This window comes from Erpetoichthys calabaricus, chromosome 5, assembly GCF_900747795.2.
Source record: "Erpetoichthys calabaricus chromosome 5, fErpCal1.3, whole genome shotgun sequence".
Taxonomy (NCBI): domain Eukaryota; kingdom Metazoa; phylum Chordata; class Cladistia; order Polypteriformes; family Polypteridae; genus Erpetoichthys; species Erpetoichthys calabaricus.
The window spans coordinates 22,562,610-22,587,810 of record NC_041398.2 but is presented as its reverse complement, the minus strand read 5'-3'; the positions used below and the strand labels follow the sequence as shown (position 1 = coordinate 22,587,810).

Genomic DNA, 25,201 nt, shown 5'->3' with positions numbered 1-25,201 from the left:
AAATCAAGTTCACCTCTTTCTCCCTCTCTACTGTTCGCACACATTTGTCATACAAATATCTTGTCTTAAAAACCACTTCAAAAGTAGTTTTTCCTGGAAAGGCAAATAGAAAATCAATCTCACCAGGGATGAACTTTAAAGTCTTCTGCAAAACCTCAATACTGAACTCTTTTCTCTCCATTTGTTCTTCCTTAAGCTCAAAACGAACCACGTTTCTCCTCTCTCTCCCATCAATTGGAATCCGTGATGCTGGTCTTCCTCCTCCTCTTCCAAATTCCGATCCATCTTCTCTCTCCGATCCCATTCTTCTGTTGGAACCACCAAGTAACACCATTTCCGCCATCCTTCTCCTAAAAATTGAATTCGCCGCGCACCAAGGGAAACAGAAAAACAGGGTGGTGGACAAGCCAACCTACCCAGCTCTGGATCCAAGGCCGTGGGGCGCTCCCTACACCTGACAGCGAAGAACCAAAGGTATCTCCCCTGCCAGGTAAGTATGAGTTGTACAGCCCGGCGCTCAACCTCCCTCTTCCGCGGCTTCATCGCTCGCCGGCGGGCGACGTGCCCCGCCGTCCTCGAACCTTCGTGGTCCTTCGGGCTCCTTCGGCCTGCTTCGGGCTCCATCGGCCTCCAGAGCACGCATGCGCACGAGCGAGCAGCTGGCCTGACGCCCCTGTGCTCCGTGACCCGGATGATGGGGTTGCACCGACCTCACCTCCTTGATTAGACAGGTTTCGGCAGAAGAACCCGAGGTGCACTTCGCTCTTATGCAAACCAGCCACCCATCTCTGGAGCTTATTGGCTGGAAGAGAAACAGAAGGGGTAGACACTGGGCGGGACGCTGAATGAGAAACAGCCGCCCAACAGCGTGGACAGGCGGCTGGAGGCAAATCTGCGAAAGAGGAAGGCGACCCTGCTTTCCGTAGAGAGAGAGAGAGAGAGAGAGAGAGAGAGAAAGAACCCCTCGGCGTGGGCGCTCGCGCACAGCAGCAAAGCACCTTCGGGGAAGGGAGATGCGGGGCAGCGCTGCGTACCCGTCCGAGACGACAGCCGGTGCTTGCCCTTTGATGCCACTGTGGGATTCCACGTTAGGATGGACACGAGGTTGCCGGCTGTTTCTGGAAGATGCCTCACGTTCTATCTCTCTATCTATCTATCTATCTATCTATCTATCTATCTATCTATCTATCTATCTATCTATCTATACATAAACGTGGGTGGCGGGATTTGGTCGGCGACAGCGAGAGAGCCGACAGAAGGGGTCCAGCATAAAGGATAAAGAACATTCAAATTCAAAAATCATTCTGAAAATTTCAAAAGAAAGAATAAAAATGGAAGAAAGATAGGGGAGAAATAAAACAGAAAAAAAAAAAAAAACATTGGGCTGTCGTTTAGTAAAGAGGGCTTCCAACCTTGCCTATATGGGGAGAGAAAAACTTGCCGCTTTCGTTTACGGCCATACCACCTTGAATACGCCCGATCTCGTCCGATCTCGGAAGCTAAGCAGGGTCGGGCTCGGTTAGTACTTGGATGGGAGACCGCCTGGGAATACCGAGTGCTGTAAGCTTTTGCCTTTCTGCCAGCAGGGGTCACCCTTTTCGCTGTCTTTTTCTTTTCCTCCTTTCACCCGTGTCAGAAAGCTGGCACTTGGCAGCAAGTAAAGCAGCTTGAAATAAGTAAAGTTGCACAAAAAGGATGGATGGATGAAAGAAAGAAAGTGCACTCAGTTCCACTTCTCTCCACTTTATTCTCTTCACATCACTCACTGTTCCATGCTGCTGTCAAAGGAGGTGAGAGAACTTAAAAATATTAATAATGCAGTAATGGTACACATGTGGGTAGGTAGAAATAAATAAATAAATAAATAAATAATCAATCAATTTCTTATCATTTTTTTTTTTTATAGGGGGGAGTTTCCTTTATATAAATTCAATAACTAAATTATTAATTAATTAATTAATCAATTAAAATTAATATTTTTTTATCATTATTTTTTTGGGGGGGTTCCTTTAAATAAATAAATAATCTTTAGGATCTTCTGTATTTATCACAGGTTTAAGTACCTTGCTCATGGGAAAGGCGCTATATAAATAAAATGTATTATTAGTATTACTATCACTTTGATGTCCCACTTCTGCTGTTGTCTCTGCGGCTCCTGCTTCATTTTCACCCAAACAACCAGTTTCCACTCCACAACGAAAAGATAAAAAGCTTTTTCAGTCTGTCTTTTGAACCAAAGTTATCAGGGGAGAGCGCGAACGCAGTCCCCCACTACCACAAATTATGCAGTCGAGTTTCCCGCATTTGGGGAAATCGCAGGGGGTCAGCACACCCGGAGTGCAATGGATGAGCCTCGCCCTGGGAGAACCTTTTTTTTTTTTTTTTTTTTTTTTTTTTCATGTCTAAATTCCATTACTGAGAACAAACACTATTTTGCTTGTCCTTTTTTCACTTACATTTAATTTTTCTTTTCAGTTTCTTAGCTTTGAGCACACACACAATGTCTGGCCAATTTGCTAATCCACTGTAACCCATCACCATTTCACCACCGTGACACAACAATTTTTTTTTTTTTTTTTTTTTTTTTTTTTTTATACTTTATATTAAGAATCTTTACCTTTTTTTCTATGTATTTTTATTTCTTTCTGCTTCTTCTTTTATCTTCCATTCCTCCCGTATCTCTTTTTCACATCTCTGTAACAGTCTTTGTATTGTTATTTTCTTATTATGTATTACTAATTCATTCCTAAACCACCACATATTTTCTTTTATGACACTAACCATTTTCCATTGCCTTATTGACATTTTTTCATTTAGCTCCTTTCCTACCAAACCATATAGTACACCTTCTTTTGTAATATCTTCAATCTCTAAATCCCCTTTCCATTCCCTTCCCACATATCTCCACACCTCTTGTGCATATCTGCAGTTCCAGAATACATGCTCTGCAGTCTCTGCTTCTAAACAATTGTCTCTTGGACACATTTTACTTTTAACCACTCTCCTTTTGTACATAAATGTATTCGTTGGTAAAATTTCATTTACTATCATCCACCCCAAATCTTTTTGTCTATTTGTTAATTCTTTATTTGACGTTTGTTGCCACACTTTTCTTACTTGCTCCTCCGTAAGTACTTGAATTTTCCTCATTGTTTCCTTTTTTTCTATGTATTTCTTTAATTCTCTTTTTTTTCCCCACATTTTTGATTCTCCTCCCTCCCATTCATACCCTTGTAAACATTTTTTTATAATCTTATAGTGTTTTGGCACATTAAACGCCATAGGTCTGTTATTAGTTATTTTTAACAGTTTCGCTTTTCTTAGTTCCGTCCCTAGTAAATATCTCGACATATCTGCAAATTTTCCTCTTTTATTTATTGCCAAATTCACCACCGTTGCTGTATGTTTTAGTTCCAACTCCTTTTCAATATTTGGAAATCCTTTACCTCCATTTTCTTTGGTCTTCATTACCTGTTTCCTAGCCAGTTTTTCGCACTTTGAATTCCACAGAAATACAAAACAAGTTCTTAAAATCCTTTTTAGTATTTTCTTTGGCGGATAAAAAACAGTTGCTAAATATGATAATTTCGGTAGAATGATTGCTTTAACCAACAATATTTTCCCTTCCATTGTCAAATGTCTCAAACTCCAGAACCCTATTTTTTGATTGATCTGGTTTAACATTCCCTTCCATTCCTCCTTTTCTGTGTTGACATCTCCAAAAGTAATCCCAAGTACTTTCACCTTATCCGTAAGTCTTATCTTTTCTTTTGGTTCTTCTTTCCATTTTCCCCATATCCTACATTCACATTTTTTTAAGTTTAAATTTGACCCTGAGGCCCTACAAAAACTTTCAGTGTGTTCTATTACTTGCTTTACACTCCAAGCGTCCCTTATTAATATTGTGATGTCATCCATATAAGCAAACAATTTTATCTGCTGGCCTCCACTTCCCGGAACTTCAATTCCTCTTATATTATTGTCATTTCTTATCATATTCAACAAAGGCTCAATACTTAACACAAATAGGACTGCTGACAAAGGACACCCTTGCCGTACTCCACATTCAACTTTTATTTCCTCCGTCAGCCTGTTGTTTACTTTTATTCTACTTCCTATTCCATTATATATTGCCTTTAGCCATCCCACAAATTCTTCTGGCACTCCCATTTTTTGTATTACCTTCCACATATACTTATGTGCGACCTTATCAAAAGCTTTTTCCAAATCTAAGTTGATTAACCCTACATCCAACTTTTTTTCCTTCATTGCGCTAATGCAGTCTCTTATCACACACAGATTTTCTGCAGCGCTCCTCTCCTGTACCACACAAGCCTGTTCTTCTTTTATTATATCCCCCACATATTCTTTCAAACGGTTTGCCATGACTCTTGTCAGTATTTTGTAGTCCTGACAAAGTAATGTGATTGGCCTCCAATTTTTAACCTCTTTTTTGTCATCCTGCTTAGGAATAAGCGTTATCACCCCACTTTTCATTGTATTTGTCATTTCACCTTGTTTTAAAATTTCCATAAACAAGACCAGTACATCATTTTTTAAAATCTCCCAAAAGGTCAAATAAAATTCGATCGGTAAGCCGTCAATCCCTGGTGTTTTTCCTCTGCTGCTCATTTTGACAGCCGCTTCAACTTCTTCCATTTTTATTTCCTGACATAACATTTTTCTTTGTTCTTCTGTATAAAAGCGATCTATAGTTTTTTTTATATTATCGATATACTCATTCTCAATCTCTTTTTTTCCATACACGTCTCTATAATGATTTAAAACTATTTCCATTATTTCTTTATTTCCTTTTTGGATGTCTCCATTTTTATCCATCATTTCTTCCATTCTTAATTTTTTCCTCCTCTCCTTTATTTTCTTAAAAAAAAACCTGGAGCACTTTTCTCCTTCTTCTTGTTCTCTAACTCTACTTTGAAATTTTATTTTTTCTTCTTTTTTCCTGAATAATTGTTCTAGTTCTTGTTTTATTATTCGTATCTGTGTTTCATTATAATCTTCTCTACTATATTCTCGTTCAAGATTTTCCTGCCATCTTTTTATGTCTTCCTTGTCTTTTTTGCTCTGTTCTCTGCCTTTTTTTTGGAAAAACTCTTTTGTATTTTTCTTCATTAGCTCCCACCACTCTCTTTGTGTCCCACACCATTCTTTTAAAGTTGTCCATCCTTTATAATACTGTTTATACTCCTCTCTTATTTTCTTGTCCTCTAACATTTTTACATTCAACTTCCATTGGAAGTCTTTGGGCTCGTCATCACTCCCTTTTTCTACTTCCACCTTCAACATACAATGATCAGTAAAAAACACTGGCTGCAATTTACATTTCTTTGGTTCATAGGTCTTATCTGTAAAAATATAATCTATTCGAGAGGATTTTTTTCCTGCTCCTCTCCACGTAACCCCTTTTTCTTTACGTTTCAATTTTCTAAATACATCTATCATGTCACAATCTTTAACAATTTCTCCTAGTTTTTTTGATGATTTATCCATTTGTTGTTCTTTATTTTTTTGTTCAGTTGAACAATTAAAATCACCAACAACAATTAGATTTTTTTCATTTGCCATTGTAATTTCTAAGCATCTGAATATTTCCATTCTCTGGACTGATGTTGTTGGTGCATATACATTTATCAAATTCATAGTATTATTCCCTTTTACCAGTTTTACTTTCATTAATCTCCCTTTTATAATTTCTTCCGAACCTTTTATTTCTATCTCCTTATTCTTTATTAATACCCCTATTCCTGCACTTTTATTTTCATTCGTTCCTGAAAATACTGAGTTACCTTCTTTCCAATCCTTTTCATACTTTTCATACGATTTTTCGCCCGGTAAACTACATTCTTGTAAACAAAAAACATCTGCCGAAATATCTTTCAAAAAAGAAAAAACAATTCTTCTCCTCTCTTTCCTCTGGATACTTCTGACATTAATTGTTACTATTTTCAATTTCATTTTTTCTTCCCAGTGTTTTTTTCTACCTCCCCTTCTATTCTCCCCTTATTTACTCCCGCTGCATTTTTCTTAGCTTTTTTTGTGCCTTTTCTCTCTACTTTCCATTCCTCTACTCCCTTCATTCCTGTTGTGGACAGGAACCCTTCCATATCTTTAGTTTCTAAAAAGGATGGTGTTGTTCCCCATTCTTGGCATATTTTCTCCATTTCTTCCACCTTTCCAGAATTTCCTGGAGATAGTAAGTCAGGGCCCCGTTTCCGTTGTAACGTGGGGTTGATTTTCATTTCCCCCATTTCTTCTCTCATCTTCTCCTGCACTATATTTTCTACCATCTCCTTTGCCGGTGATTGGCATACACTTGCAGTGCCACTCAATATTTCCATTATTTCTTCCGTGTGGAAGAGTATATCCTGCGAATACTGGTCAATCCTGCTTTCAGCACTGTCTTTTTCTGTCTTGTCTTCCATAAAATTCCACACATCACTCTCTCCACAACTCTTTACCTCTTCTTTTTCTTCCTCCATCTTTCCGGTTGTCGATTCTGGATCTTCTTTACCATTTGTTCTCCTTTCACCTCCTAGTTTTTCCTCTCTCTGCCTTTCTTCCCCTTCCATCTCCTCTTCTGATTCTTCATCCAACAGTGCTATGACTTTATCAGTCTTATTTACTTTAACAATATTCGCATATGAGACAGGGCAGTCCTTAAAGGCATGTGCCTCCTGTCCACATAAATTGCAAATTATTTGTTTTCTACATTCCCTGGTGCTATGTCCTTCTTCTTTACAGTTCCGACATTTTACTACTATGCATTCCAAAACCTTGTGACCCTCCTTACCACACCTCCTACACACTTGAGGCTGGCCAGGATAGAACACATGTCCTCTCACTGCTCCTATCTGTATAACGGGGGGGCAGGTGTATCACCCGATCTGTGTCCCTCTCTTTCTTCAAAATTATATCAAATTTATACAGCCCATTCTTAATACCGTCATCATCCGTCATCTGCATACTAGTCTTGACATCACAATACTGCAATAACCACGTGGAAATATCTTGAATTTTAACTTTTTCTGTATACATAATAACATTTACTTTTTTGTCAAGTCTATCACTCAATGGGACGATCAAAAATTTATCCAAAATCAAGTTCACCTCTTTCTCCCTCTCTACTGTTCGCACACATTTGTCATACAAATATCTTGTCTTAAAAACCACTTCAAAAGTAGTTTTTCCTGGAAAGGCAAATAGAAAATCAATCTCACCAGGGATGAACTTTAAAGTCTTCTGCAAAACCTCAATACTGAACTCTTTTCTCTCCATTTGTTCTTCCTTAAGCTCAAAACGAACCACGTTTCTCCTCTCTCTCCCATCAATAGGAATCCGTGATGCTGGTCTTCCTCCTCCTCTTCCAAATTCCGATCCATCTTCTCTCTCCGATCCCATTCTTCTGTTGGAACCACCAAGTAACACCATTTCCGCCATCCTTCTCCTAAAAATTGCATTCGCCGCGCACCAAGGGAAACAGAAAAACAGGGTGGTGGACAAGCCAACCTACCCAGCTCTGGATCCAAGGCCGTGGGCGCTCCCTACACCTGACAGCGAAGAACCAAAGGTATCTCCCCTGCCAGGTAAGTATGAGTTGTACAGCCCGTCGCTCAACCTCCCTCTTCCGCGGCTTCATCGCTCGCCGGCGGGCGACGTGCCCCGCCGTCCTCGAACCTTCGTGGTCCTTCGGGCTCCTTCGGCCTGCTTCGGGCTCCATCGGCCTCCAGAGCACGCATGCGCACGAGCTAGCAGCAGATCTGACGCCCCTGTGCTCCGTGACCCGGATGATGGGGTTGCACCGACCTCACCTCCTTGATTAGACAGGTTTCGCCAGCAAACCCAAGGTGCACTTCGCTCTTATGCAAACCAGCCACCCATCTCTGGAGCTTATTGGCTGGAAGAGAAACAGAAGGGGTAGACACTGGGCGGGACGCTGAATGAGAAACAGCCGCCCAACAGCGTGGACAGGCGGCTGGAGGCAAATCTGCGAAAGAGGAAGGCGACCCTGCTTTCCGGAGAGAGAGAGAGAGAGAGAGAGAGAGAGAGAAAGAACCCCTCGGCGTGGGCGCTCGCGCACAGCAGCAAAGCACCTTCGGGGAAGGGAGATGCGGGGCAGCGCTGCGTACCCGTCCGAGACGAGAGCCGGTGCTTGCCCTTTGATGCCACTGTGGGATTCCACGTTAGGATGGACACGAGGTTGCCGGCTGTTTCTGGAAGATGCCTCACGTTCTATCTCTCTATCTATCTATCTATCTATCTATCTATCTATCTATCTATCTATACATAAACGTGGGTGGCGGGATTTGGTCGGCGACAGCGAGAGAGCCGACAGAAGGGGTCCAGCATAAAGGATAAAGAACATTCAAATTCAAAAATCATTCTGAAAATTTCAAAAGAAAGAATAAAAATGGAAGAAAGATAGGGGAGAAATAAAACAGAAAAAAAAAAAAACATTGGGCTGTCGTTTAGTAAAGAGGGCTTCCAACCTTACCTATATGGGGAGAGAAAAACTTGCCGCTTTCGTTTACGGCCATACCACCTTGAATACGCCCGATCTCGTCCGATCTCGGAAGCTAAGCAGGGTCGGGCTCGGTTAGTACTTGGATGGGAGACCGCCTGGGAATACCGAGTGCTGTAAGCTTTTGCCTTTCTGCCAGCAGGGGTCACCCTTTTCGCTGTCTTTTTCTTTTCCTCCTTTCACCCGTGTCAGAAAGTTGGCAGTTGGCAGCAAGTAAAGCAGCTTGAAATAAGTAAAGTTGCACAAAAAGGATGGATGGATGAAAGAAAGAAAGTGCACTCAGTTCCACTTCTCTCCACTTTATTCTCTTCACATCACTCACTGTTCCATGCTGCTGTCAAAGGAGGTGAGAGAACTTAAAAATATTAATAATGCAGTAAGGGTACACATGTGGGTAGGTAGAAATAAATAAATAAATAATGAATCAATTTCTTATCATTTTTTTTTTTATAGGGGGGAGTTTCCTTTATATAAATTCAATAACTAAATTATTAATTAATTAATTAATTAATCAATTAAAATGAATATTTTTTTATCATTATTTTTTGGGGGGGGGTTTCCTTTAAATAAATAAATAATCTTTAGGATCTTCTGTATTTATCACAGGTTTAAGTACCTTGCTCATGGGAAAGGCGCTATATAAATAAAATGTATTATTAGTATTACTATCACTTTGATGTCCCACTTCTGCTGTTGTCTCTGCGGCTCCTGCTTCATTTTCACCCAAACAACCAGTTTCCACTCCACAACGAAAAGATAAAAAGCTTTTTCAGTCTGTCTTTTAAACCAAAGTTATCAGGGGAGAGCGCGAACGCAGTCCCCCACTACCACAAATTATGCAGTCGAGTTTCCCGCATTTGGGGAAATCGCAGGGGTCAGCACACCCGGAGTGCAATGGATGAGCCTCGCCCTGGGAGAACCACCTTAGTGATCATGGTATCTCCCCTGCCAGGTAAGTATGAGTTGTACAGCCCGTCGCTCCACCTCCCTCTTCCGCGGCTTCATCGCTCGCCGGCGGGCGACGTGCCCCGCCGTCCTCGGACCTTCGTGGTCCTTCGGGCTCCTTCGGCCTGCTTCGGGCTCCATCGGCCTCCGGAGCGCGCGCGCGCGTGCGCACGAGCTAGCAGCAGATCTGACGCACGTGTGCTCCGTGACCCGGATGATGGGGTTGCACCGACCTCACCTCCTTGATTAGACAGGTTTTGCCAGCAAACCCAAGATGCACCTCGCTCTTATGCAAACCAACCACCCATTTCGGGAGCTTATTGGTTGGAAAAGAAATAGAAGAGGAAGACACTGGGTGGGACGCTGAATGAGAAACAGCCGCCCAACAGCGTGGACAGGCGGCTGGAGGCAAAGCTGCGAAAGAGGAAGGCGACCCTGCTTTCCGTAGAGAGAGAGAGAGAGAGAGAGAGAGAGAGAGAGAACCCCTCGGCGTGGGCGCTCGCGCACAGCAGCAAAGCACCTTCGGGGAAGGGAGATGCGGGGCAGCGCTGCGTACCCGTCCGAGACGAGAGCCGGTGCTTGCCCTTTGATGCCACTGTGGGATTCCACGTTAGGATGGACACGAGGTTGCCGGCTGTTTCTGGAAGATGCCTCACGTTCTATCTATCTATCTATCTATCTATCTATCTATCTATCTATCTATCTATACATAAACGTGGGTGGCGGGATTTGGTCGGCGACAGCGAGAGAGCCGACAGAAGGGGTCCAGCATAAAGGATAAAGAACATTCAAATTCAAAAATCATTCTGAAAATTTCAAAAGAAAGAATAAAAATGGAAGAAAGATAGGGGAGAAATAAAACAGAAAAAAAAAAAAACATTGGGCTGTCGTTTAGTAAAGAGGGCTTCCAACCTTGCCTATATGGGGAGAGAAAAACTTGCCGCTTTCGTTTACGGCCATACCACCTTGAATACGCCCGATCTCGTCCGATCTCGGAAGCTAAGCAGGGTCGGGCTCGGTTAGTACTTGGATGGGAGACCGCCTGGGAATACCGAGTGCTGTAAGCTTTTGCCTTTCTGCCAGCAGGGGTCACCCTTTTCGCTGTCTTTTTCTTTTCCTCCTTTCACCCGTGTCAGAAAGTTGGCACTTGGCAGCAAGTAAAGCAGCTTGAAATAAGTAAAGTTGCACAAAAAGGATGGATGGATGAAAGAAAGAAAGTGCACTCAGTTCCACTTCTCTCCACTTTATTCTCTTCACATCACTCACTGTTCCATGCTGCTGTCAAAGGAGGTGAGAGAACTTAAAAATATTAATAATGCAGTAATGGTACACATGTGGGTAGGTAGAAATAAATAAATAAATAAATAATCAATCAATTTCTTATCATTTTTTTTTTTATAGGGGGGAGTTTCCTTTATATAAATTCAATAACTAAATTATTAATTAATTAATTAATCAATTAAAATGAATATTTTTTTATCATTATTTTTTGGGGGGGGGTGTTCCTTTAAATAAATAAATAAATAATCTTTAGGATCTTCTGTATTTATCACAGGTTTAAGTACCTTGCTCATGGGAAAGGCGCTATATAAATAAAATGTATTATTAGTATTACTATCACTTTGATGTCCCACTTCTGCTGTTGTCTCTGCGGCTCCTGCTTCATTTTCACCCAAACAACCAGTTTCCACTCCACAACGAAAAGATAAAAAGCTTTTTCAGTCTGTCTTTTGAACCAAAGTTATCAGGGGAGAGCGCGAACGCAGTCCCCCACTACCACAAATTATGCAGTCGAGTTTCCCGCATTTGGGGAAATCGCAGGGGTCAGCACACCCGGAGTGCAATGGATGAGCCTCGCCCTGGGAGAACCACCTTAGTGATCATGGTATCTCCCCTGCCAGGTAAGTATGAGTTGTACAGCCCGTCGCTCCACCTCCCTCTTCCGCGGCTTCATCGCTCGCCGGCGGGCGACGTGCCCCGCCGTCCTCGAACCTTCGTGGTCCTTCGGGCTCCTTCGGCCTGCTTCGGGCTCCATCGGCCTCCGGAGCACGCGCGCGTGCGCACGAGCTAGCAGCAGATCTGACGCACGTGTGCTCCGTGACCCGGATGATGGGGTTGCACCGACCTCACCTCCTTGATTAGACAGGTTTTGCCAGCAAACCCAAGGTGCACCTCGCTCTTATGCAAACCAACCACCCATTTCGGGAGCTTATTGGTTGGAAGAGAAATAGAAGAGGGAGAGACTGGGTGGGACGCTGAATGAGAAACAGCCGCCCAACAGCGTGGACAGGCGGCTGGAGGCAAAGCTGCGAAAGAGGAAGGCGACCCTGCTTTCCGTAGAGAGAGAGAGAGAGAGAGAGAGAGAGAGAAAGAACCCCTCGGCGTGGGCGCTCGCGCACAGCAGCAAAGCACCTTCGGGGAAGGGAGATGTGGGGCAGCGCTGCGTACCCGTCCGAGACGAGAGCCGGTGCTTGCCCTTTGATGCCACTGTGGGATTCCACGTTAGGATGGACACGAGGTTGCCGGCTGTTTCTGGAAGATGCCTCACGTTCTATCTATCTATCTATCTATCTATCTATCTATCTATCTATCTATCTATCTATACATAAACGTGGGTGGCGGGATTTGGTCGGCGACAGCGAGAGAGCCGACAGAAGGGGTCCAGCATAAAGGATAAAGAACATTCAAATTCAAAAATCATTCTGAAAATTTCAAAAGAAAGAATAAAAATGGAAGAAAGATAGGGGAGAAATAAAACAGAAAAAAAAAAAAACATTGGGCTGTCGTTTAGTAAAGAGGGCTTCCAACCTTACCTATATGGGGAGAGAAAAACTTGCCGCTTTCGTTTACGGCCATACCACCTTGAATACGCCCGATCTCGTCCGATCTCGGAAGCTAAGCAGGGTCGGGCTCGGTTAGTACTTGGATGGGAGACCGCCTGGGAATACCGAGTGCTGTAAGCTTTTGCCTTTCTGCCAGCAGGGGTCACCCTTTTCGCTGTCTTTTTCTTTTCCTCCTTTCACCCGTGTCAGAAAGTTGGCACTTGGCAGCAAGTAAAGCAGCTTGAAATAAGTAAAGTTGCACAAAAAGGATGGATGGATGAAAGAAAGAAAGTGCACTCAGTTCCACTTCTCTCCACTTTATTCTCTTCACATCACTCACTGTTCCATGCTGCTGTCAAAGGAGGTGAGAGAACTTAAAAATATTAATAATGCAGTAATGGTACACATGTGGGTAGGTAGAAATAAATAAATAAATAAATAAATAATGAATCAATTTCTTATCATTTTTTTTTTTATAGGGGGGAGTTTCCTTTATATAAATTCAATAACTAAATTATTAATTAATTAATTAATCAATTAAAATGAATATTTTTTTATCATTATTTTTTGGGGGGGGGTGTTCCTTTAAATAAATAAATAATCTTTAGGATCTTCTGTATTTATCACAGGTTTAAGTACCTTGCTCATGGGAAAGGCGCTATATAAATAAAATTTATTATTAGTATTACTATCACTTTGATGTCCCACTTCTGCTGTTGTCTCTGCGGCTCCTGCTTCATTTTCACCCAAACAACCAGTTTCCACTCCACAACGAAAAGATAAAAAGCTTTTTCAGTCTGTCTTTTGAACCAAAGTTATCAGGGGAGAGCGCGAACGCAGTCCCCCACTACCACAAATTATGCAGTCGAGTTTCCCGCATTTGGGGAAATCGCAGGGGTCAGCACACCCGGAGTGCAATGGATGAGCCTCGCCCTGGGAGAACCTTTTTTTTTTTCTTAATAAATTCCATTACTGAGAACAAACACTATTTTGCTTGTCCTTTTTTCACTTACATTTAATTTTTCTTTTCAGTTTCTTAGCTTTGAGCACACACACAATGTCTGGCCTATTTGCTAATCCACTGTAACCCATCACCATTTCACCACCGTGACACAACATTTTTTTTTTTTTTTTTTTTTTTTTTTTATACTTTATATTAAGAATCTTTACCTTTTTTTCTATGTATTTTTATTTCTTTCTGCTTCTTCTTTTATCTTCCATTCCTCCCGTATCTCTTTTTCACATCTCTGTAACAGTCTTTGTATTGTTATTTTCTTATTATGTATTACTAATTCATTCCTAAACCACCACATATTTTCTTTTATGACACTAACCATTTTCCATTGCCTTATTGACATTTTTTCATTTAGCTCCTTTCCTACCAAACCATATAGTACACCTTCTTTTGTAATATCTTCAATCTCTAAATCCCCTTTCCATTCCCTTCCCACATATCTCCACACCTCTTGTGCATATCTGCAGTTCCAGAATACATGCTCTGCAGTCTCTGCTTCTAAACAATTGTCTCTTGGACACATTTTACTTTTAACCACTCTCCTTTTGTACATAAATGTATTCGTTGATAAAATTTCATTTACTATCATCCACCCCAAATCTTTTTGTCTATTTGTTAATTCTTTATTTGACGTTTGTTGCCACACTTTTCTTACTTGCTCCTCCGTAAGTGCTTGAATTTTCCTCATTGTTTCCTTTTTTTCTATGTATTTCTTTAATTCTCTTTTTTTTCCCCACATTTTTGAATCTCCTCCCTCCCATTCATACCCTTGTAAACATTTTTTTATAATCTTATAGTGTTTTGGCACATTAAACGCCATAGGTCTGTTATTAGTTATTTTTAACAGTTTCGCTTTTCTTAGTTCCGTCCCTAGTAAATATCTCGACATATCTGCAAATTTTCCTCTTTTATTTATTGCCAAATTCACCACCGTTGCTGTATGTTTTAGTTCCAACTCCTTTTCAATATTTGAAAATCCTTTACCTCCATTTTCTTTGGTCTTCATTACCTGTTTCCTAGCCAGTTTTTCGCACTTTGAATTCCACAGAAATACAAAACAAGTTCTTAAAATCCTTTTTAGTATTTTCTTTGGCGGATAAAAAACAGTTGCTAAATATGATAATTTCGGTAGAATGATTGCTTTAACCAACAATATTTTCCCTTCCATTGTCAAATGTCTCAAACTCCAGAACCCTATTTTTTGATTGATCTGGTTTAACATTCCCTTCCATTCCTCCTTTTCTGTGTTGACATCTCCAAAAGTAATCCCAAGTACTTTCACCTTATCCGTAAGTCTTATCTTTTCTTTTGGTTCTTCTTTCCATTTTCCCCATATCCTACATTCACATTTTTTTAAGTTTAAATTTGACCCTGAGGCCCTACAAAAACTTTCAGTGTGTTCTATTACTTGCTTTACACTCCAAGCGTCCCTTATTAATACTGTGATGTCATCCATATAAGCAAACAATTTTATCTGCTGGCCTCCACTTCCCGGAACTTCAATTCCTCTTATATTATTGTCATTTCTTATCATATTCAACAAAGGCTCAATACTTAACACAAATAGGACTGCTGACAAAGGACACCCTTGCCGTACTCCACATTCAACTTTTATTTCCTCCGTCAGCCTGTTGTTTACTTTTATTCTACTTCCTATTCCATTATATATTGCCTTTAGCCATCCCACAAATTCTTCTGGCACTCCCATTTTTTGTATTACCTTCCACATATACTTATGTGCGACCTTATCAAAAGCTTTTTCCAAATCTAAGTTGATTAACCCTACATCCAACTTTTTTTCCTTCATTGCGCTAATGCAGTCTCTTATCACACACAGATTTTCTACAGCGCTCCTCTCCTGTACCACACAAGCCTGTTCTTCTTTTATTATATCCCCCACATATTCTTTCAAACGGTTTGCCATGACTCTTGTCAGTATTTTGTAGTCCTGACAAAGTAATGTGATTGGCCTCCAATTTTTAACCTCTTTTTTGTCATCCTGCTTAGGAATAAGCGTTATCACCCCACTTTTCATTGTATTTGTCATTTCACCTTGTTTTAAAATTTCCATAAACAAGACCAGTACATCATTTTTTAAAATCTCCCAAAAGGTCAAATAAAATTCGATCGGTAAGCCGTCAATCCCTGGTGTTTTTCCTTTGCTGCTCATTTTGACAGCCGCTTCAACTTCTTCCATTTTTATTTCCTGACATAACATTTTTCTTTGTTCTTCTGTATAAAAGCAATCTATAGTTTTTTTTATATTATCGATATACTCATTCTCAATCTCTTTTTTTCCATACACGTCTCTATAATGATTTAAAACTATTTCCATTATTTCTTTATTTCCTTTTTGGATGTCTCCATTTTTATCCATCATTTCTTCCATTCTTAATTTTTTCCTCCTCTCCTTTATTTTCTTAAAAAAAAACCTGGAGCACTTTTCTCCTTCTTCTTGTTCTCTAACTCTACTTTGAAATTTTATTTTTTCTTCTTTTTTCCTGAATAATTGTTCTAGTTCTTGTTTTATTATTCGTATCTGTGTTTCATTATAATCTTCTCTACTATATTCTCGTTCAAGATTTTCCTGCCATCTTTTTATGTCTTCCTTGTCTTTTTTGCTCTGTTCTCTGCCTTTTTTTTGGAAGAACTCTTTTGTATTTTTCTTCATTAGCTCCCACCACTCTCTTTGTGTCCCACACCATTCTTTTAAAGTTGTCCATCCTTTATAATACTGTTTATACTCCTCTCTTATTTTCTTGTCCTCTAACATTTTTACATTCAACTTCCATTGGAAGTCTTTGGGCTCGTCATCACTCCCTTTTTCTACTTCCACCTTCAACATACAATGATCAGTAAAAAACACTGGCTGCAATTTACATTTCTTTGGTTCATAGGTCTTATCTGTAAAAATATAATCTATTCGAGAGGATTTTTTTCCTGCTCCTCTCCACGTAACCCCTTTTTCTTTACGTTTCAATTTTCTAAATACATCTATCATGTCACAATCTTTAACAATTTCTCCTAGTTTTTTTGATGATTTATCCATTTGTTGTTCTTTATTTTTTTGTTCAGTTGAACAATTAAAATCACCAACAACAATTAGATTTTTTTCATTTGCCATTGTAATTTCTAAGCATCTGAATATTTCCATTCTCTGGACTGATGTTGTTGGTGCATATACATTTATCATATTCATAGTATTATTCCCTTTTACCAGTTTTACTTTCATTAATCTCCCTTTTATAATTTCTTCCGAACCTTTTATTTCTATCTCCTTATTCTTTATTAATACCCCTATTCCTGCACTTTTATTTTCATTCGTTCCTGAAAATACTGAGTTACCTTCTTTCCAATCCTTTTCATACTTTTCATACGATTTTTCGCCCGGTAAACTGCATTCTTGTAAACAAAAAACATCTGCCGAAATATCTTTCAAAAAAGAAAAAACAATTCTTCTCCTCTCTTTCCTCTGGATACTTCTGACATTAATTGTTACTATTTTCAATTTCATTTTTTCTTCCCAGTGTTTTTTTCTACCTCCCCTTCTATTCTCCCCTTATTTACTCCCGCTGCATTTTTCTTAGCTTTTTTTGTGCCTTTTCTCTCTACTTTCCATTCCTCTACTCCCTTCATTCCTGTTGTGGACAGGAACCCTTCCATATCTTTAGTTTCTAAAAAGGATGGTGTTGTTCCCCATTCTTGGCATATTTTCTCCATTTCTTCCACCTTTCCAGAATTTCCTGGAGATAGTAAGTCAGGGCCCCGTTTCCGTTGTAACGTGGGGTTGATTTTCATTTCCCCCATTTCTTCTCTCATCTTCTCCTGCACTATATTTTCTACCATCTCCTTTGCCGGTGATTGGCATACACTTGCAGTGCCACTCAATATTTCCATTATTTCTTCCGTGTGGAAGAGTATATCCTGCGAATACTGGTCAATCCTGCTTTCAGCACTGTCTTTTTCTGTCTTGTCTTCCATAAAATTCCACACATCACTCTCTCCACAACTCTTTACCTCTTCTTTTTCTTCCTCCATCTTTCCGGTTGTCGGTTCTGGATCTTCTTTACCATTTGTTCTCCTTTCACCTCCTAGTTTTTCCTCTCTCTGCCTTTCTTCCCCTTCCATCTCCTCTTCTGATTCTTCATCCAACAGTGCTATGACTTTATCAGTCTTATTTACTTTAACAATATTCGCATATGAGACAGGGCAGTCCTTAAAGGCATGTGCCTCCTGTCCACATAAATTGCAAATTATTTGTTTTCTACATTCCCTGGTGCTATGTCCTTCTTCTTTACAGTTCCGACATTTTACTACTATGCATTCCAAAACCTTGTGACCCTCCTTACCACACCTCCTACACACTTGAGGCTGGCCAGGATAGAACACATGTCCTCTCACTGCTCCAATCTGTATAACGGGGGGCAGGTGTATCACCCGATCTGTGTCCCTCTCTTTCTTCAAAATTATATCAAATTTATACAGCCCATTCTTAATACCGTCATCATCCGTCATCTGCATACTAGTCTTGACATCACAATACTGCAATAACCACGTGGAAATATCTTGAATTTTAACTTTTTCTGTATACATGATAACATTTACTTTTTTGTCAAGTCTATCACTCAATGGGACGATCAAAAATTTATCCAAAATCAAGTTCACCTCTTTCTCCCTCTCTACTGTTCGCACACATTTGTCATACAAATATCTTGTCTTAAAAACCACTTCAAAAGTAGTTTTTCCTGGAAAGGCAAATAGAAAATCAATCTCACCAGGGATGAACTTTAAAGTCTTCTGCAAAACCTCAATACTGAACTCTTTTCTCTCCATTTGTTCTTCCTTAAGCTCAAAACGAACCACGTTTCTCCTCTCTCTCCCATCAATAGGAATCCGTGATGCTGGTCTTCCTCCTCCTCTTCCAACTTCCGATCCATCTTCTCTCTCCGCTCCCATTCTTCTGTTGGAACCACCAAGTAACACCATTTCCGCCATCCTTCTCCTAAAAATTGAATTCGCCGCGCACCAAGGGAAACAGAAAAACAGGGTGGTGGACAAGCCAACCTACCCAGCTCTGGATCCAAGGCCGTGGGGCGCTCCCTACACCTGACAGCGAAGAACCAAAGGTATCTCCCCTGCCAGGTAAGTATGAGTTGTACAGCCCGGCGCTCAACCTCCCTCTTCCGCGGCTTCATCGCTCGCCGGCGGGCGACGTGCCCCGCCGTCCTCGAACCTTCGTGGTCCTTCGGGCTCCTTCGGCCTGCTTCGGGCTCCATCGGCCTCCAGAGCACGCATGCGCACGAGCGAGCAGCTGGCCTGACGCCCCTGTGCTCCGTGACCCGGATGATGGGGTTGCACCGACCTCACCTCCTTGATTAGACAGGTTTCGGCAGAAGAACCCGAGGTGCACTTCGCTCTTATGCAAACCAGCCACCCATCTCTGGAGCTTATTGGCTGGAAGAGAAACAGAAGGGGTAGACACTGGGCGGGACGCTGAATGAGAAACAGCCGCCCAACAGCGTGGACAGGCGGCTGGAGGCAAATCTGCGAAAGAGGAAGGCGACCCTGCTTTCCGTAGAGAGAGAGAGAGAGAGAGAGAGAGAGAGAAAGAACCCCTCGGCGTGGGCGCTCGCGCACAGCAGCAAAGCACCTTCGGGGAAGGGAGATGCGGGGCAGCGCTGCGTACCCGTCCGAGACGAGAGCCGGTGCTTGCCCTTTGATGCCACTGTGGGATTCCACGTTAGGATGGACACGAGGTTGCCGGCTGTTTCTGGAAGATGCCTCACGTTCTATCTCTCTATCTATCTATCTATCTCTCTATCTATCTATCTCTCTATCTATCTATCTATACATAAACGTGGGTGGCGGGATTTGGTCGGCGACAGCGAGAGAGCCGACAGAAGGGGTCCAGCATAAAGGATAAAGAACATTCAAATTCAAAAATCATTCTGAAAATTTCAAAAGAAAGAATAAAAATGGAAGAAAGATAGGGGAGAAATAAAACAGAAAATAAAATAAATAAAAAAAAAAAACATTGGGCTGTCGTTTAGTAAAGAGGGCTTCCAACCTTGCCTATATGGGGAGAGAAAAACTTGCCGCTTTCGTTTACGGCCATACCACCTTGAATACGCCCGATCTCGTCCGATCTCGGAAGCTAAGCAGGGTCGGGCTCGGTTAGTACTTGGATGGGAGACCGCCTGGGAATACCGAGTGCTGTAAGCTTTTGCTTTTCTGCCAGCAGGGGTCACCCTTTTCGCTGTCTTTTTCTTTTCCTCCTTTCACCCGTGTCAGAAAGTTGGCACTTGGCAGCAAGTAAAGCAGCTTGAAATAAGTAAAGTTGCACAAAAAGGATGGATGGATGAAAGAAAGAAAGTGCACTCAGTTCCACTTCTCTCCACTTTATTCTCTTCACATCACTCACTGTTCCATGCTGCTGTCAAAGGAGGTGAGAGAACTTAAAAATATTAATAATGCAGTAATGGTACACATGTGGGTAGGTAGAAATAAATAAATAAATAAATAAATAATCAATCAATTTCTTATCATTTTTTTTTTTTTATAGGGGGGAGTTTCCTTTATATAAATTCAATAACTAAATTATTAATTAATTAATTAATTAATTAATCAATTAAAATGAATATTTTTTTATCATTATTTTTTGGGGGGGGTTTCCTTTAAATAAATAAATAATCTTTAGGATCTTCTGTATTTATCACAGGTTTAAGTACCTTGCTCATGGGAAAGGCGCTATATAAATAAAATGTATTATTAGTATTACTATCACTTTGATGTCCCACTTCTGCTGTTGTCTCATTGGCTCCTGCTTCATTTTCACCCAAACAACCAGTTTCCACTCCACAACGAAAAGATAAAAAGCTTTTTCAGTCTGTCTTTTAAACCAAAGTTATCAGGGGAGAGCGCGAACGCAGTCCCCCACTACCACAAATTATGCAGTCGAGTTTCCCGCATTTGGGGAAATCGCAGGGGTCAGCACACCCGGAGTGCAATGGATGAGCCTCGCCCTGGGAGAACCTTTTTTTTTTTTTTTTTTTTTCTTCCATGTCTAAATTCCATTACTGAGAACAAACACTATTTTGCTTGTCCTTTTTTCACTTACATTTAATTTTTCTTTTCAGTTTCTTAGCTTTGAGCACACACACAATGTCTGGCCAATTTGCTAATCCACTGTAACCCATCACCATTTCACCACCGTGACACAACAATTTTTTTTTTTTTTTTATACTTTATATTAAGAATCTTTACCTTTTTTTCTATGTATTTTTATTTCTTTCTGCTTCTTCTTTTATCTTCCATTCCTCCCGTATCTCTTTTTCACATCTCTGTAACAGTCTTTGTATTGTTATTTTCTTATTATGTATTACTAATTCATTCCTAAACCACCACATATTTTCTTTTATGACACTAACCATTTTCCATTGCCTTATTGACATTTTTTCATTTAGCTCCTTTCCCACCAAACCATATAGTACACCTTCTTTTGTAATATCTTCAATCTCTAAATCCCCTTTCCATTCCCTTCCCACATATCTCCACACCTCTTGTGCATATCTGCAGTTCCAGAATACATGCTCTGCAGTCTCTGCTTCTAAACAATTGTCTCTTGGACACATTTTACTTTTAACCACTCTCCTTTTGTACATAAATGTATTCGTTGATAAAATTTCATTTACTATCATCCACCCCAAATCTTTTTGTCTATTTGTTAATTCTTTATTTGACGTTTGTTGCCACACTTTTCTTACTTGCTCCTCCGTAAGTGCTTGAATTTTCCTCATTGTTTCCTTTTTTTCTATGTATTTCTTTAATTCTCTTTTTTTTCCCCACATTTTTGAATCTCCTCCCTCCCATTCATACCCTTGTAAACATTTTTTTATAATCTTATAGTGTTTTGGCACATTAAACGCCATAGGTCTGTTATTAGTTATTTTTAACAGTTTCGCTTTTCTTAGTTCCGTCCCTAGTAAATATCTCGACATATCTGCAAATTTTCCTCTTTTATTTATTGCCAAATTCACCACCGTTGCTGTATGTTTTAGTTCCAACTCCTTTTCAATATTTGGAAATCCTTTACCTCCATTTTCTTTGGTCTTCATTACCTGTTTCCTAGCCAGTTTTTCGCACTTTGAATTCCACAGAAATACAAAACAAGTTCTTAAAATCCTTTTTAGTATTTTCTTTGGCGGATAAAAAACAGTTGCTAAATATGATAATTTCGGTAGAATGATTGCTTTAACCAACAATATTTTCCCTTCCATTGTCAAATGTCTCAAACTCCAGAACCCTATTTTTTGATTGATCTGGTTTAACATTCCCTTCCATTCCTCCTTTTCTGTGTTGACATCTCCAAAAGTAATCCCAAGTACTTTCACCTTATCCGTAAGTCTTATCTTTTCTTTTGGTTCTTCTTTCCATTTTCCCCATATCCTACATTCACATTTTTTTAAGTTTAAATTTGACCCTGAGGCCCTACAAAAACTTTCAGTGTGTTCTATTATTTGCTTTACACTCCAAGCGTCCCTTATTAATACTGTGATGTCATCCATATAAGCAAACAATTTTATCTGCTGGCCTCCACTTCCCGGAACTTCAATTCCTCTTATATTATTGTCATTTCTTATCATATTCAACAAAGGCTCAATACTTAACACAAATAGGACTGCTGACAAAGGACACCCTTGCCGTACTCCACATTCAACTTTTATTTCCTCCGTCAGTCTGTTGTTTACTTTTATTCTACTTCCTATTCCATTATATATTGCCTTTAGCCATCCCACAAATTCTTCTGGCACTCCCATTTTTTGTATTACCTTCCACATATACTTATGTGCGACCTTATCAAAAGCTTTTTCCAAATCTAAGTTGATTAACCCTACATCCAACTTTTTTTCCTTCATTGCGCTAATGCAGTCTCTTATCACACACAGATTTTCTGCAGCGCTCCTCTCCTGTACCACACAAGCCTGTTCTTCTTTTATTATATCCCCCACGTATTCTTTCAAACGGTTTGCCATGACTCTTGTCAGTATTTTGTAGTCCTGACAAAGTAATGTGATTGGCCTCCAATTTTTAACCTCTTTTTTGTCATCCTGCTTAGGAATAAGCGTTATCACTCCACTTTTCATTGTATTTGTCATTTCTCCTTGTTTTAAAATTTCCATAAACAAGACCAGTACATCATTTTTTAAAATCTCCCAAAAGGTCAAATAAAATTCGATCGGTAAGCCGTCTATCCCTGGTGTTTTTCCTCTGCTGCACATTTTTACCGCTGCTTCAACTTCTTCCATTTTTATTTCCTGACATAACATTTTTCTTTGTTCTTCTGTATAAAATCGATCTATTTTTTTTTTTATATTATCGATATACTCATTCTCAATCTCTTTTTTTCCATACACGTCTCTATAATGATTTAAAACTATTTCCATTATTTCTTTATTTCCTTTTTGGATGTCTCCATTTTTATCCATCATTTCTTCCATTCTTAATTTTTTCCTCCTCTCCTTTTTTTTCTTAAAAAAATATCTGCAGCACTTTTCTCCTTCTTCTTGTTCTCTAACTCTACTTTGAAATTTTATTTTTTCTTCTTTTTTCCTGAATAATTGTTCTAGTTCTTGTTTTATTATTCGTATCTGTGTTTCATTATAATCTTCTCTACTATATTCTTGTTCAAGATTTTCCTGAAATCTTTTTATTTCTTCCTTCTCTTTTTTGCTCTGTTCTCTGCCTTTTTTTTGGAAAAACTCTTTTGTATTTTTCTTCATTAGCTCCCACCACTCTCTTTGTGTCCCACACCATTCTTTTAAAGTTGTCCATCCTTTATAATACTGTTTATACTCCTCTCTTATTTTCTTGTCCTCTAACATTTTTACATTCAACTTCCATTGGAAGTCTTTGGGCTCGTCATCACTCCCTTTTTCTACTTCCACCTTCAACATACAATGATCAGTAAAAAACACTGGCTGCAATTTACATTTCTTTGGTTCATAGGTCTTATCTGTAAAAATATAATCTATTCGAGAGGATTTTTTTCCTGCTCCTCTCCACGTAACCCCTTTTTCTTTACGTTTCAATTTTCTAAATACATCTATCATTTCACAATCTTTAACAATTTCTCCTAGTTTTTTTGATGATTTATCCATTTGTTGTTCTTTATTTTTTTGTTCAGTTGAACAATTAAAATCACCAACAACAATTAGATTTTTTTCATTTGCCATTGTAATTTCTAAGCATCTGAATATTTCCATTCTCTGGACTGGCGTTGTTGGGTGCGTATACATTTATCATATTCATTGTATTACTTCCTTTAAACCAGTTTTACTTTCATTAATCTCCTTTTATAATTTCTTCAGATCCTTTTATTTCTATCTCCTTATTCTTTATTAATACCCCTATACCCTATATTTTATTTTTCATTCGTTCCTGAAAATACTGAGTTACCTTCTTTCCAATCCTTCACATACTTTTCATACAATTTTTCATATGGTAAACTACACTCTTGTAAACAAATAATATCTGCAGGGATATCCTTCAGAAGGAGAAAATTATTCTCCTCCTCTCCTTTCTCTTAATACTCCTTACGTTTATTGTTACTATTTTAACTTTTATTTTTCTTTCCGGTATTTTGTTTTACCTCACCTCCTATTTTTCCTCTGTTTGCTGCTGTTACATTCTTCTTTGCTTTTTTGTCTGCTTTTCTCTGTTTTCCACATATTGTTCCATACTGAAGAGGTCATGGAGATTTTAGGTGGATCTGCACTTTTATGCCAATCACCTCAGCATGTGCAAACAGAAAGCACAGGGCAGGATGATAGGAAAGAAAATATTGGGATGACACAAGTAAACCCAATGTTACAAAAGAAAAGGGGGCCAGACCTGTTGTCACCAGGTAACACTAGAAAGGGTGATGAAGGGGACGAAAACGTCTAGGAATGGGGAGCAAATCCCTCCTATCTGGAATCCAGAGACATGGAAGGGTTTCTCACAACGACAGGAATGAAAGGAGTGGAGGAGTGGAAAACAGAGAGAAAAGCAGACAAAAAAGCAAAGAAGAATGTAACAGCAGCAAACAGAGGAACACTGCTCCATTCTTCTCTCTATGTCTTGTTCTGTTTTTCCTTCTATAAGTGCAAAAATATCACTCTCTTCTCCATCTTTCATCACTTCTCCTTCTAATCTTCTCTCACCCTTTTCTTCCATACTTAAGGCCCTCTGTTTCTTCTTATGTCCTCAAGTTAGTCACTGGTGTTTCATTACTCTGCACTTCCTTCTTTTCTTCTTCATCTAAAAGTGCAATAACTGTCTCTCGTATTATTTGTTTTTTACAACATTGGCATAGGAGACAGGACAATCCTTAAAGGCATGAAACCTCCTGTCCACATAAATTACATATTATCGGTCTTCTGCACTGTCTTGTGCTGTGTCCCTCCTCTTTGCAATTCTACACTTAATTGTATTACAGTCTATCACCTTATGACCCTCTTTACCACACCTCCTACATACTTGGGGTTGCCCAGGGTAAAAGACGTGTCCTCTTACAACACCAATTTGTATAACCGGAGGCATGTGTACGACTCTATCTGTTTCACTCTCCCTCTTCAGAACTACGTCAAACTTATACAGGCCATTTTTTATCCCATCCTCATCTGTCATTTGCATGCTAGTTTTAACTTTGCAAAACTGCAATAACCACGTAGATATATCTTGAATTTCTACCTTCTCACTATACATAATTACATTGACTTTCTTATCTAGTCTATCACTCAGAGGTAATATCAAAAACCTTTTTAGGTTCTGATTCACCTCTTTTTTCTTTCTGCACATTTCTGACACACTTGTCATATAAACTCCTATTCTTAAAAACCA

General features: G+C 39.7%; 2 protein-coding genes and 10 non-coding genes across 18 annotated transcripts in view; 5 read left to right on the top strand and 7 right to left on the bottom strand.

Moving 5' to 3' along the window:
- The window catches only part of LOC127527735 (transposon TX1 uncharacterized 149 kDa protein), a 47,612-nt gene extending 24,033 nt beyond the window's left edge, over nucleotides 1–23,579 (bottom strand). Inside the window, exon 1 of one of the 4 annotated variants that reach the window (XM_051927417.1) lies at nucleotides 23,266–23,579. The gene's annotated coding sequence lies outside the window, so the exon portion shown is untranslated. Of the gene's footprint in view, nucleotides 1–4,894; nucleotides 5,292–15,753; nucleotides 15,958–16,157; nucleotides 16,528–23,265 lie in introns of those variants that run through there. The other 3 variants (XM_051927418.1, XM_051927415.1, XM_051927414.1) reach the window with 3 other exon arrangements.
- LOC114643699 (zinc finger protein 502-like) overlaps nucleotides 1–25,201 on the bottom strand; it is a 58,977-nt gene that overhangs the window by 18,500 nt on the left and 15,276 nt on the right. The window lies entirely within an intron of this gene.
- Nucleotides 1,449–1,567, top strand: LOC127528042 (5S ribosomal RNA). The gene has a single exon (XR_007935191.1). It is a non-coding gene; the product is annotated as a 5S ribosomal RNA (ribosomal RNA).
- On the bottom strand, nucleotides 2,244–2,410 carry LOC127528071 (U1 spliceosomal RNA). The gene has a single exon (XR_007935212.1). It is a non-coding gene; the product is annotated as a U1 spliceosomal RNA (small nuclear RNA).
- On the top strand, nucleotides 8,544–8,662 carry LOC127528085 (5S ribosomal RNA). The gene has a single exon (XR_007935228.1). It is a non-coding gene; the product is annotated as a 5S ribosomal RNA (ribosomal RNA).
- LOC127528046 (U1 spliceosomal RNA) lies at nucleotides 9,336–9,499 on the bottom strand. The gene has a single exon (XR_007935195.1). It is a non-coding gene; the product is annotated as a U1 spliceosomal RNA (small nuclear RNA).
- On the top strand, nucleotides 10,433–10,551 carry LOC127528079 (5S ribosomal RNA). Its single transcript, XR_007935223.1, has one exon. It is a non-coding gene; the product is annotated as a 5S ribosomal RNA (ribosomal RNA).
- On the bottom strand, nucleotides 11,230–11,393 carry LOC127528045 (U1 spliceosomal RNA). The gene has a single exon (XR_007935194.1). It is a non-coding gene; the product is annotated as a U1 spliceosomal RNA (small nuclear RNA).
- On the top strand, nucleotides 12,329–12,447 carry LOC127528075 (5S ribosomal RNA). Its single transcript, XR_007935217.1, has one exon. It is a non-coding gene; the product is annotated as a 5S ribosomal RNA (ribosomal RNA).
- Nucleotides 13,126–13,286, bottom strand: LOC127528059 (U1 spliceosomal RNA). The gene has a single exon (XR_007935207.1). It is a non-coding gene; the product is annotated as a U1 spliceosomal RNA (small nuclear RNA).
- On the top strand, nucleotides 19,425–19,543 carry LOC114643300 (5S ribosomal RNA). Its single transcript, XR_003714756.2, has one exon. It is a non-coding gene; the product is annotated as a 5S ribosomal RNA (ribosomal RNA).
- Nucleotides 20,230–20,390, bottom strand: LOC114643301 (U1 spliceosomal RNA). The gene has a single exon (XR_007935206.1). It is a non-coding gene; the product is annotated as a U1 spliceosomal RNA (small nuclear RNA).